Genomic DNA, 13509 nt, shown 5'->3' with positions numbered 1-13509 from the left:
CTGCTAAAAATAGCCTGACCAAGCCAAACTCAAAGGAAAACTCATCATAAACAAACTCTGGCGACCCAGAAGAGTACTCTGCTCTGGTCCTTGGAGGATCTCCACACCAAGGTGACCCTTTGTCCAATCTTATTAGCCTACGAGGGTCTTTGATAGGCTAATCACAAGCTAAAGTGATGTCTCTAGCTAGAAGGGAACATCACAAATTGGTACAAAAGTCTCAGAGTAGTCAATCCCAGGAACCTAGGAGAATCCTTTGGCGACCACGCGAGTCTTGTGTTTGTCAACTGACCCATCTACAACAAATTTTGTCCGATAGATCCACTTACATCGAACAAGTTTTCTTCCTTTAGGAAGAGGGACAAGATCCCAAGTGTGGTTCCTCATCAAGGAACTATACTCTTCCTGCATAGCTGTATCCCACTAAGGAATACCAGAAGCCTCATGAAAGGACTGTGGATCTGAGGCAATAACAATGAAGACATGTGGAGCATCCTGGAATTGTGAACGAGTTCGCCTGGTGTCTGATTGGATCCCCGACCCAATCACCTGTAGACTGCCCAATACTGTGGTGCAAGAGATCTAGAGTGAATCATATAGTTTTCCATTTCCTTCAAGGATCTATTCTTTCATTTTGCAACACCATTTTGCTGAGGATTGTATGGAACTGAATGTTGTAAATCAATCCCCTTTGAAGTGCAAAATCTTTCAAACCGATGGTTGACATACTCACCACCATTGTCCGTGCGCAAAACCTTGATGGCTTTCCCAGATTGCTTTTCTACAAAATTTTTGAAGTCTTGAAAATGATCAAATACCTCTGACTTTTGTTTGAGAAAGTACACCCATGTATATTGAGAAAGGTCATCAATGAATGTGAGGACATATCGGGCCTTGCTGAAAGAAGGATGTTGAAATGGACCAGCCAAATCACTATGAACTAACTCTAGTATCTGTGAAGCTCTCCATGCCTTACTTTTGTCAAACTTTTCCTTAGGATGCTTACCAAGAATGCAACCTTGGAAAACACCTCCTGAGAATTGAACCGAAGGCAACCCTGTGACCATGTTCTGCTGGTTGAATTGATGCAAATAGCAGAAGTTAAGATGGCCAAACCGCTCATGCCATAATTTACTCACATCATTAGAGTGAGTGAGCAAAACAGATGAAGGAGGATCAAGAACAAAGTGATAAAACATATAGAGTTGTGAATGATGATATGCTCTCCCAACTGCAACTACAGAATCACTATGCATCTCACGTATCTCCACAGAATCAGGAGTGAACTCAACTCGCTTGCCTAAACCTATGTGAGTGATCTGGTATATTGATAGGAGATTAGTTGATAATAAGGGTACACAAAGAACATCATGGAATGTGCCATCCCCCACATCAAAAGACCCTCTCCCACACACCTCAATAGGAGTGTCATGACCCATTAAAATAGAAGGCATAGTACAAGGCTCCAAAGATGCAAGTTCTTTTTTAGATGAAGCCATGTGGTGCGAAGCACCCGAATCAAGAACCCAAGTGGATGGTGAGGAAGCAACTGCAACAAGAGCCTTGCCCTTTCCTTTCCCCTTGTTGTTTTCTTTTACCTTGTTAGACTCTTCATTAGAACTTTGTTTGATAGACTCAAGAACACTAATATTCTTCTTCTCAAGAATGTATGTCAAGTGATCAATTTGTTTCTTCAAACATTTATGTTCATCATGACCGGGTCTTTTACAATAGGCACATTTAACCTTCTCTTTCTTAGGCTTATCACCCTTAGAGGATGAGGTATCAATAGTTTCTTTTGAAGCAATTGGTATCTAATCCTTCTTTTTCTCACTATTATTTTGTTTCTCATCCTTACTATTGTCGTTACTACTTTGTCCTTTTTGTTCTTTTATGCCTTGGTTGGTTGCTAGGACATGTGACTTAGAGGACTTAAGAGTGCCCATCTGGATTAGCTTGTCCTATTCTCGAATGAGATTGACAGCAAAATCATCTAGAGATGGCATGATGAATTGAGTACCAAGTGCACCCTTAGTAGCATAGAAGGTAGAGACAAACACAGAATATTATGAACTTAGCTTAGAGAGAATACTAAGAATCAGTTGTTCATCTTTCTTTTCAATTCCACATTCTTTTAACTACAACCTTAGTGATTTCAATTTGGTGAAGAAATCTTGGATTGTGTTGAAATTGCCTGGACTTAAACTAATTAATTCATTTTCCAACATATGACCCCTCATTGAATCTTGTGTGCCAAATAGTGTTTCTAGCTTTGTCCATACTTCATTTGGTGTATCCAAAGACTCAATGTGAAATAGCAAGTTAGGAGAAATAGACAAACACAATGTTCCATATGCCTCATCACATTTGTTAAACCACTTAGGCTTATCTTCATCTTTATTAGGTTTAGTTTCAAGTCCCATAGTTATCCTATTTAATCCCACTTTCCTTAAGTGAATTTTTATGGGTGATTTTCACTCAAAGTAATTATATGGAGTTAGGATGGGCATATTTGTTTGATCCATGAAGAAGAAATGCAACCTTTCACCCCCCCCCCCCCCCCCCCCTAAAAATAAAAAGAAATATGATTTGGCACTTTATTTTAGTGCGTTTACAACTACCACTAGAAAGAAATACTTAATGGTCTTGATTTCAATGCATTACAAACCCTCATGAAGAGCATATGTTGAAAGTGAAACTTAGGCACAATAATTAAGGAATCAAATATCACCACTATAATCTACTTGAAAAATCATGCACTTTCAAAAAAAGAATCGCCTCGATATGAGGTCGTATGAGAAAGTTATGATCCTCCGAAGTTTCCAAAACGAGAACTGTGCATAGTTACGGCCAAGAATCTGCAATTTTTGAAAAATTTATGCATGAAAATCAAAAAAAAACTCCACTAGTGGATAGAGCACAAAAAATAAGCCTAGGTCATAACAAGAATTGTCAAAATCGGAGTCCGTATGAGCAAGGACGAGACATTTGAAAACTGCGTTCAAATTTGTGACTGCCAACAGAGAGGGATATGACTGTAGCTTTCCACACTTGATCCTACAAAATATATATATTGCATGCAAAATATATATATTGCATGCAAAATCTAAAAGATACCTAGATGGTTTTTCGGGGCTGCGAACAAAACTCAAAAAGCATTTTTTTTGTTGATGTATAGAAGATGTTGCTGTAGTGTAAATCAATCACCTTTAATAGTAAAAAATGGCTCCAAAAATCAAGAAATGACCCCAGCAACCAAAATATGACATGAAAATGTTGGATCAACTTCCTAAGTCCATCAATGGCATGCTGGAACTTGCAATACTGATTGAAAACTCCAAATATGTAAGTTGGTTGTCAGATTTGAGATTGTAACCCTAGAGAAAAATCGTTTTTGTCAAAACTTTTCTGATTCTCAAGATCATCCAAAGATGCAAGAGAAGAGCATACTTCTCTTTTCAAAAAATTACAATAAAATTTATTAGCCCCCCCGAATCTCTCAAATAAGGAAACTAAAATCTACTCTTGCCCATAGAAAAGCTCCGATACCATGTTAGAATCTGAAAAGATTAATAACCTAGAAAACTAGTGCAAAGAATAAATATCTAAACTATGAATACAAATAATACAAAATCAAAATAGCAACATAGAGTTAGTCTCCAAGAGAGTACTGCAAATGCTAGAAGCAAAACAGCATTAAGAGGATGCAAAAAACAAGAGATGCAAATACAAGCTAGGTAGCATGCTTATATAGGCTAGGAAGAGGGAGGAGGTGGCAACACCAACCAATGAGGAGCAACCATCTATTGGACTACAGATAGCAAAGTATCTTCCCAAAATAGCTAATGGATGCTCACATGTAGGAAGGTGACACCTCACAACATTCACCTAATAAGACATGCTTTATTAACCTAAGCGAGATTATTAAAAGTGTAGGAAAAACTTAGCAAAATAGGAAAAATAAAAAACTACACTAACAATTGCAATAAGCAATATAAATGAAAGTAAAAAAATGAAATAAACATGAAAACAAATGCATCTATTGTAACTAAAATGCTCCTGATGGGTCAAAATGAGTTAAAAAAATATACTATATGCATGGCCATCAAATTATGTATATATTTTAGTGTTAAAATGATAAGTTATGCAGTTTTAGACATTGTGTTATCCAAGCTACATGTCTATTGTTAATCTTATTAATGGGTTTTAAAGTAGAGCATACATTGCATCATCCAATCTACATGTCTAGTTTGTAACTCTTCATAGTGAAAGAACATCCGACCTATCCATAGCGACTCTATGTCATAGCATTTTATTTTTTAATTTCAATCAACTAATGCAAACCATAAAACATATCAAGTGGCGTAGGCTACTTTTAATGGATATTTAATTTGAGTGATAGAAAAGAATGCGTAAATAACTTTTAATGGCTTTTTGCTATAGAGAATTATTAGAGCGCTGTCATGTAGGTTTAGGTGACCTGTGGAAATTTTTTCATTTATATGACAAGCTTTACCACATCTTCATTTTTAATTGCACTATGGTGAAAATGGAAGATATTGTGCCAACAACAACTTTACTCCACTAGCAACATATATGTTGTGATTGATGTCAACATGTCTATTATGTAGTGTGTCCAGAGGAACAATACATTTGGATGCACGATGAGGAATGGATAGTGAGGATGATGGGTTGTGCACCTCATGAGATGATGGAGAGGTTGTTTACTAGGTTCATGTCAAGTTTTGGGTCCTAACATGATGATTTGAGCAAGTTATGAGATTATGAATGGTGATTAGCTACTATAAAGTGGTTGTAGAATTTGGCTTCACTCACACATGCATTGGTTGAGTTCTTTTGGTTGTGTAACTGGTAATATGTTCAACACATGGTGACGTGTCTTCCATTCAAAGGACTAGTAATTATGAGTGTCTCCAAGACATTTAAAAGTATTATAGTGGAAGGTTATAGTGCTCTTGAGGTATATCATAAAATGCTGATAAATCTGTTAGCTAGGATGACTTTAATTTTTGTTTGAGCTTAAAGATGCCTAAGGATGTTTTTGGATTATGTTCCCAATGAGTTGGCACTCTACATCAATCAAAGAGATAAGATTTGAAGGGAATTCCAAGTTGGCGATAACTTCTCTTTTGTTCTTGATTGACTTGATCAATAAAACATTTTAGGGTGATTGGAAAGTATGAGTTATGATTTTGAGGTGATTATGATAGATCAATCCATGTTGGATCAAAGCATTATTTATCACGACTATTGATTATGTCGTAATGAGATGAAAATTGAAAGCTAGGTCTTTTCCAACTTTTTCTTAATAAAAGGTTGATGAAATGGGGAAAAAATGTGGTTGCACATGTGAAGAATTAATCGTTGACACCAGGGATTGCGTGTGAAGCTATTATGTCAATCTATTGAATGTTCAATTGTTCAACTAAAGGAGTTAGAAAGAATCACAACATCTCTGATTGTAATTCAATGGAACTAATCAAGGTGTAGTTAGATAATGCTACACAATTCAAAAATCTATCAAATTGGAGTTCAATTTGTGTTTGTAAGACAATGAATCTTCTAGAGAGTTGTAGCCTTGTTGTAACTGAGTAGTGAACTCTATGAAGTGTGCATGAATGCATGTGCATTCCCTATTTGTAATAAGTCTATACTCTAACAAGGTATTAGTCTTAATGTGGATTGAAGCCCACTATGATTTTTACCCTACTTTGGATTTCCACGATAAGAAGCTATGTGTTATGTGTGGTGACTGATCTTTAATTTGTGTTTACATGCTTACTATTTTGCAAATTGGTAATAATATTTTTAGTGCTTAAGGGTTTCAAGGATTAAGGTTTCAAGAGTGAAAGGAGCAACTAATTTATCCCCCCCAACCTCTCTTAGTTTCTTGTTGCCTATTATCATTGATCTTATAACAATCACCATGGCCCATAATATGTAGATTTCATCTTAAGATGATGTTTAATTGGTCAAATGATGAATATGCAGCTCAATGAGATACTTGGTTTTGACATCTCTTCTTTTATTGTCCAAGTGATGTTTATGTGGAATGTTATATGACATTCACCCTTCCAATGCCAAATGTTGAAATCCACATCATTTTAGAAGACAAGAATAATGATTTTGTTTTGTTAATGCAAGTGACCTTTCTTTTCTAAGTGACATCACTAAGAAAAAAAAAATCATAATTAAGTATTCTCACACATGCTTCCCTGATTTTACTCCTTCCCATATAAATTATCTATTGATCAATTTGAGTTTTTGATTATTCTCAAGATTCAACGAGTCAAGATGGTAGTTAAAATAGAATAGGATAACATATGGAAACACTAATTAAGTGGCAATGGTCATGTAATGTCCTGCCAAGGAACACAAAAGAAATTAACCTAAGGTTTCACTAAGTTTTCCAAACATTTTTTTTAAAGATAATAACATAACGACAACAGATATAAAATAGTGGAAGCAATAACATACACATAAACACATACCACAAAACAATTTACAATTCTTAGGGGTCCCATGACGTTGAATCACATTTAAATTTAATTATTACTAAAACCAATATACATATAGCACATCCACATTAAATATTAACTACAAGTTCAAATCCATTTAAATAATATACAATTATCTCAAATGTCACTTCGCAATAATCGGAATGCACAATCATCCACTATACATGTCACGGGGAATGAAAAGCTAAAAGAATATACATCATAAAATATATTACATCATCTTTTTAAGATCCATGAAATTAAAATACATATATTAGGTATAACCATCCATCATAGTACACAAAGATAGAATGAAAGGAAATGCAAAACAAGGAACTCCAGCTACAACATAGAACTGTCAGATCTCAATGGTAAAAGTAAAAAGCAATACCACCCAATCTCGTGGTAACCCAAAAAGGGTCCACTCCCACTGCGCTAAGGAGATAGTCTCAAGTCCCAAACAAGATAACAATCCCAAAAGTCAAATGTAATATCTAGGTCAAGGGAAAACCTAAAAGCAATCTAACTCAAGGTACCAAGACACAAGTGACATCTAAACCCAGAGGCAAACAAAGACACTTAGGGAATCTACTATGCAAGTGGGCAAGTGTCATCGCATGAGTCAACTCTAAGGTTACCATGGTAGTCTAATTGGACTCCGACCCCCTAGTGACTCTATGTGACACTAGTATCCTTTCATATTGAAAAAGCATACTAATGAAGCAAGGTTGCAACCAAGCATCCTCTCTACTCCCATCCTAGTTTGTGCTAGCACTCGAGGCATGGGCGATGAAAAAAAATGACTCTTGTTAATTCATTTTACTCTCATTTAATGTAATGTTATCACTTATTTAAACAACCTACAATGGGTTACTTAGACAACCTCTTTGGGCTCCAACCTCCATTGCAAGCCACTTCCTGACATTACATATAGATAACCTACCCTAAGATCAGTAAAGAAAAAAGATCTCAAAAGACCACATACCATACATCAGTTCTTTAAACAAGCAACTCACAAGTATTGAAATCACTGGTCAAAGTACAAGCATCACTAATACGATCATCCTAAAAGGATTGATCCAAGAAAATATACATAAACCAAATCATGACAACATATGTAATCACCAAAACAATAACTCCTAGCCTCTAGTAGACATCTTGAAATAGGTCAACACTCTAAGTCAACCCCAAACTCAACATACAAGAAAGCATACAACAGACAATGTAGTTTCGTAGTTTTGTTTGATTTTTAAAACATAGTTTGAGTTCATAGTAAGGTTTGCATCTTATATTTCATTGCCAGTTTTCAGTTTGCTAAGGTTTACAAATTTCTGAATTTACTTTTCACATACAATATCATAATCCATTAATTCCATAATTGAATATTTTTAATTTTTAATCAATAGTCATTAGATTACTAAAGACGATAATCACTAATTTATTAATAAAATAAGATAAATTAAATTATTAATAAAGTAATTATTGATCTAATAATAAAATAATAACTATTAAAAGAAAATAATAACAATATTGTTATGTTATATCATTTAATAATTATAAATATTTATAAAATTTAAAACTAACATTTAATAATTTAAACATTTATTAAAAATTAACATTTAATATAAATATTATTAAATTAAATTAATTTAATAATTTTAAATTTTAAAAAAACTAAAAACAAAACTTATCATAAAACTTTTAAAGGTCGTAGGCTAGGTCCTTGCCATGGCAGCTCTGCTGTCGTGATAGCAGAGTACTGCCTACGGCAGTATCTCTATTGTCATGGCAGTAGGGTCTATCGTGTGCAACCAAAAATGGCCGTCAGTAACACTCTCACTATCGTGGTGGGGGTAGGGAGAAAAAAGGGCAGGTGGGAGGTTGGTGGCCCCATCCACCAAAAACATATATTTTAAAAAATATTTTATTTACTTAAAAAAAAACCAGTACACCCCCCCTTTTTAACAATTTTTATTTATATATATATTTTTAATAAAACTTTGAGTAATACTCTGATAGGGAAACCTTGAAAAAAAAGCATTCAAATTTACATTCTAAAATTCAATTTTTAAACCAAAATCCATCTGATAAAAATTTAAAAGAATGAGGGTTTCAAAAGAATTAATTCCTTAAACACATATATCTTCGAAAGGAAATTAAACCATGATTCACAATAGGAATTTATCAATGATATCAAACAATTCTACAAATTTTTGAAAATGGAGCAAGTATGGTGCAAGTGTCCATAGAAAACACGTATAAATAATCCATCTAACTAACATCATGAAATAACTAAAATAACTATAAACAATCCTCATCATCAAAGAATAATCATGCATACATGAAATAACTAGTACCAAGTAATCTCATCATATAATCAACTAATCAAGAAATAATATCCAACAATCTGGAAAACAAATACCACTAATCATTAAACATAATCATAAAGCTAGCCTAAAAAAGTTTGACAATAATAACTGAAAAGTAAACTAGGGGTAGGCACTACATCCACCCCCCTCTCAGACCTAGGCTTACTCCTAGAAGCTTATAAACAAGTAGGGGTATAAATCCCGTAAACCAGATGCATCCTCCCATGTAGTTGATGACTCATCAGTAGTGTCCCATTGGACCCGTACCTGCTCTATGGTTCGACCCCTAAGGGTCAAATCCCACTATTGTAGAATGTGAACTGACTCCAAAGCTAGTTGCCCGTCTTCTACCTGTAACGCATTCCAATCAAGAACATGTATCACATTAGGAATATACTGTCTAAGTACATAAACATGGAAAACATCATGAACATGAGCTAGGCTAGCCGACAATGCAAGATAGTAGGCAGCTGGACCTATCCTCTCAAGAATCTCAAATGGTCCCACAAAACGAGGTGCTAGCTTCGAACCCTCTCCGAAAATGAATTTATCTAGACACGAAGCAGACAGAAGATTGGAAAGTAGAAATCTTTTGCATAATTTAACCACAAGATTCTACCTGAATCTGATGCTAATATGCAAACATGCAAACATGCAAATACGTAAACGCATGAAGAATGCGAGAAAACCCCTTTCTTATGAAAAGCTTCTTCTCTAAAAATCCCTTCTCCAAAATCTCGGTCCTTGTGAAATGAGCTCTAGATCTCTGATAAAGAGTTCTCCCTTAATTTGGGGCTCTAATTGTACAATCATGCAAGGGAACTCGTTGATCAATATCTTTTAATATTTTATTACTTTTTAAATATTCATGCACACTTTTTGGAATTTAAAATATCTTTATTAAATTAATTTCTATTTCTCTCTTTAATTAATTTTCAAAACATTTTTGATAGAAATATTTATTAACTTAAGTAATAATAATATTTAGCATTTATTTAAAATGATCTCCTAAATATATTATTATTAAATAAATAAATATTATTATGCTCTAATTTTATCTTTAAATTTAATTCTTTTATTTTATTAATTTTTCAGTTAATTAAATAGAATTAAATATTAAAATTATCTTAATAATTTTCCATTAAATTAAAACATCAAATATTCTTTTAATTTGATTTAATTAACAGAAAAATCACCATAGACCCACAAGACAAACTATGAAAACCCATCATAATATACATACTAGATCAAACTCAAGGGTTATAATCATGAATTTACGTCATATGATGAATTCAGAAAGTGGACAACTCAAATTCTTGTCCTACTTTTTAGGACAAATGGTTTAAGGTTAGGATTCAGATTTAAGAGTTATCTCCCCTCTCTTACCATTGAGATATTGTGATAGGGTACACTCATCCTAGAAATTTAGGGAAGGCGATACCCAGTACCTACAATTTGCATAAGATCCACGCATGTACATAAACATATATTCTAAACTAAACAAGCAATGACAGGAAGTGTTACATCGTGTAGATCCTGACTAGCAGGTGACTATGACTCCCTCCCTCAACCATATCAAAAACATCATACATAAAATAAAACATAGAGGTACACCATATACATGCAAGTATGGAGTAAGTATCCATAGAAAATACATATAAATACTCCATCTAACTAACATCATGAAATAATTGAAATAGCTATAAACAATCCTTGTCATCAAGGAATAATCATGCAGACATGAAATAACTAGTACCAAGTAATCTCATCATATAATCAACTGATCAAGAAATAATATCAAACAATTTGGAAAAAAAATACCACTAATCATCAAACATAATCATAAAGTTGGCCTAAAAGAGTTCGGCAATAATAATTGAAAAGTAAACTAGGGGTAGGCATTATAGGTCAAATGGACAATATGCACAAATTTTAAGGGGCCCATCCCTATGATAATGAATGGCAGTTTGAGATGGATATTGATGTTCCCAATTCTTTTTTGGTCTACAAATAAAGGTGAAAGATACACATCTTTATTCATAGTCATGAACTAAAAGGAAGACAAAACATTGGTTATCGAATCTTCTTTGGCCAATAGGCTAATATCTAAATCCTTTTTGTAGGTTCTCAGAGAGCTTACCTTTGTAGTAACACATAAAAAATGGTTGTGTTTTAATAAGCAACATATCATATGGGTCCTCTCAATCAACTTAGTAAAGTTGGAGTACATGTTTGAAACCACTTAATTATTCTTATATGAAAAATGTGCTCATTTCTATTGGGAATTATATTGTTGGAGTGAACTTTCATGTAATGGGTATTTAGGTAGAATTATATGGAGAAATTCGAGGAGACATTATAATATGAATGATTTGGAACAATATTTTGTTTGTGAGAAATTTCATAAATTAAATATGGTATTATAGAGAAAATTTTCATTTGGGCATTAACAACTACCATTAGCTATCTATACAAGATAAATATACATAGTTAGTTTAATCTAATATAATTCCCAAGCTAAAAGAAAGAATGTTGTAGAATGCAATTGATGAGAAATATTTTTCATTGTTCTTGGAATGACATACACATTGGAAGGTAATGGCTTGAGTGCAAATTTTTACATTGTTTCTTTAAGAGAAGGAATATTTCCACAATTCATATGATGTCTTTTCTTCTAGATTCGATAGTGTCTATTTTTTGCATCAAAATTTTGAATCAAACTTTTTGATCTATCATTAAGATGAATTAAAGAGATATGAGAATCAGTTGCTACATCTACATGTTTGATCCATGCCCTTTGCTTGATCATGTAAACTAGAATCAGTTAAGCTTGTTCCTACCTATGTTGACAGGATTTGTGATCCATCAAATAAACCAATAAATCATTCCAAAATGATATCTAACCATGAATAAACAACCATATCCAAATTAGTAGTTTTGACAACTTTAATAAGCCCCCAGGTAAAGATGTATAATCCTAGTGAATCTTTCATTATTTGGGGGATTTTTTTTGACAATTTAAAAGAAAAACATTATGAAAAAATTATAAAATTTCGTTGATGAATTTTTATTACATGTAAATGGTGGTAAATAAACCTTTCATTATTTTTGATGAAAACAATTAATTTATTTGACATTTTTTTGAAGAAAAATTTAAAATTATATTGATAATTTTTTTTCAATCTCATTAAATTTTTTTTATAGAAAAATTAAGACTTAGCTTTCATTATTTTTGTGGGAAGTGTTGAGCTATCATTTTACACAATGCTTAACGACAGGAATCCTTTCCAACTCCTCTCTTGTAAAGCTAATCTAGGATCAACTTCAAGGTTCAGGGCAATCTTGCAACCTACTAGAATCCAGTCAATTGAAGACAAATGTGTATGTTCATGAGGAGGCCTTTGCTAGTTCGATCGATTTTAGATAATATGTTTGATCTACTGTTTGAAAAGTAACCACAATAGATATATATATATATATATATTTTTTTTATGATGAATGCAATTATATGAATTCCTATTTTAACCAAGTGTTAGAAAAACAAATAAAAAAGATAAGGTAACAAGAAATTAAAGCAAATAACTTGAAAGGGAAATTCCTAATGGACATAAACCATGGTAACAACACGTTTGTGAGTTAAATCGTCGAAAAGATCTGGTAGGAAACCAATGAAAATAGGAGCAACACTTCCTCAATTCCACCAATGCAATCATCAATGGGAACTCAATAATAATTGAAAGATGTTTTACTTCTCATCAAATTGCAAGGCCATGAAATGTGTGCTCATGTGAGACAAGAAGCTATGTAGGAACAATAGGTGATTTTTTCTCCAACTCGATACGTCAAGGGAATTTGTTAACATTAGGAAAACACTAAAACTAAAAGGTCACACAATCATAACAACACAATAAAACCATTGGCTCCATTATTATTAATGAACATAAATTCACAAAAATAACACACTTTGGCAATAACAACTACACTCAGAATGAGAGCACCAATAACATATATTATTGCATCAAAATAATAGCTTAGAGTACATATTACATCCGTGTATTTATAAGAAATCATCTCCTCCCTTTGTGTTAGGAGAGAGAGTTCTTAAAATGCAACTCATGCTAAAAACTAATAAAAAAAATCTATTTATATACAAACTAACTCTCTAAATGGTGCTAAGTAGGTCTCCACCCTTATTTATATCAATTAAAGGGTGCATGCGCCTTTACATGACACAAAAGAATAAAAGAATGAGAATATAAGAAGTATGTAGTTGCAAGATGATCTAGGAGTCTTTGGAAGCTCTAAAAATTGAAATTTGACCTTCTCTATGCATTTCTGGGAGTTGAACTACCATCAAAATGTGTTTCCAGTGCATGAAATGCTTTAAAATAGAAACTGACAATTAAATGTTGGCGCATTATTTCTTCTTCAAAAACTATCAGTGCACCTCTGAGAAAAGCACAAATGGACACCTTCACACCTACACACCTTGGTGACAGGAGCCAAAAATCCAAAAAAATCTTCTAAGTGTCAAAACTTGATTTCTAGCATTTGGATTTTCTTCCCCTTTATACCAAAATGATGTGTGGATATTCCCTTTGAAATTTTGGATAACAGATGTG

The sequence above is a fragment of the Cupressus sempervirens genome, chromosome 2, assembly GCF_028749045.1.
Source record: "Cupressus sempervirens isolate cs-2001-9-10 chromosome 2, ASM2874904v1, whole genome shotgun sequence".
NCBI classification, from domain to species: domain Eukaryota; kingdom Viridiplantae; phylum Streptophyta; class Pinopsida; order Cupressales; family Cupressaceae; genus Cupressus; species Cupressus sempervirens.
Note: the sequence above shows the minus strand (reverse complement) of the source record.